This window comes from Charadrius vociferus, unplaced genomic scaffold (assembly GCF_000708025.1).
Source record: "Charadrius vociferus isolate BGI_N301 unplaced genomic scaffold, ASM70802v2 scaffold90, whole genome shotgun sequence".
Taxonomy (NCBI): Eukaryota; Metazoa; Chordata; class Aves; order Charadriiformes; family Charadriidae; genus Charadrius; species Charadrius vociferus.
This window is the reverse complement of record NW_009647222.1, coordinates 7,974,439-7,975,724: the sequence shown is the minus strand read 5'-3', so window position 1 is coordinate 7,975,724 and position 1,286 is coordinate 7,974,439. Positions and strand designations below refer to the sequence as shown.

Here is a 1,286-nt window from a genome sequence, read left to right as displayed (position 1 = left end):
TGTCTGGGCGGGCGGGTGCCGCCCTCCTGGGGAGGGAGCAGCACAACTCTTGGCGCGTTTTTCTCGCGTGAGGGTAATGCGTGCCCCTTCATCTGCTGAGCTGAGCACAGTCTCTACACATTACTTATTTTAATTGCAAACTATCTCAGGAAAATCCTCGCCGCAGCCAGCAGTAACTGAACAAGCGCATACTGATTGACATGGCGCGCACAACAAACTGCACAACTCTGGGGCTTCTTTCAGATTTGAAGTCATGGAAATTAAAACAAGTGACCTACTGATGCCAAATACCTAGCAAAGAAATAGATCAAATAAACATCTCTAGAGGAAGAAAACAAGAATAGAAAGAGTTCCACATCTTTCATACAGCCACATAGAAAAATAAAAATTGGAGTCGATGTATTTGCTTTTAAACTGTATCATCGATCAGAGGCAACTGTTAATGACCAAGTGAGCCTTAGTTCACCATAGTGTCCCCCAGCCTGGGTTTGCCAAGACACTGGGGAAAGCCTCCCCAGGGCCACGGCAGTGGCAGCGCTGCGGACAAACCTTCATGGAGCAGAACCCAGGGATGAGGGTGGCAGAGGCTGCCCGAATGGGAAATGAGCAACTTGGGCTGCCTGCACAGTCTCCTCCTCTGTACGAGCAGCGCACAAGTCCCCCCAGGGGTGCACAGCCTTTGGGAGATGCTCAAATCCTTTAATAACTGTCAGGATGTTTTCTGACCTGTATTGACAACTAGCAGTATGATGCAATATGGTTTACTTTTAGGGTAGGGGGAAGTACAACTTATGTCTACGGCTCATTTGTGCTGCTACCAAACATACTTAAGTTTCCTCTGACACTCCTTATAGGATACCTTGAATGCTACAAAAATACATCATTTGAGGTGTTCCGCTATTTTTTTTTTTTCCTCTAACCACCCTTACTACTTTGAGATACAACATTCTCCAAATGCAGGAAAAAGTTTCCCTTACCATGCAAATGATTTCACTTAAAAGCCACAGCACTGTTTACGAAAAGATATGAAAGATCAACTGCTTTTAAAGCATGTGATCCTGATGAATTTCTGAACAGGTCCACAAATGCCATTAACCTTAAAAACATCGTTAGCTATTTTAATGCATTACATATATCTACTTCCATGATAAAACCTCATTTGAATGGTGATCTATTTCAGCACATAAATGCCTAAAATACTTGTTATATATGCAACTATGGAGTCAGGGAGTTGGAATAAATGTAGTTTTATCAGTGGTAACCCCATTTGATGCATTTTCTTTCCC

The 1,286-nt window shown here is 43.3% G+C and overlaps 1 protein-coding gene across 1 annotated transcript in view; it reads right to left on the bottom strand.

The window, feature by feature from the left end:
* RASSF8 (Ras association (RalGDS/AF-6) domain family (N-terminal) member 8) overlaps window positions 1-1,286 on the bottom strand; it is an 18,617-nt gene that overhangs the window by 7,109 nt on the left and 10,222 nt on the right. The gene's annotated exons all lie outside the window — the stretch shown is intronic.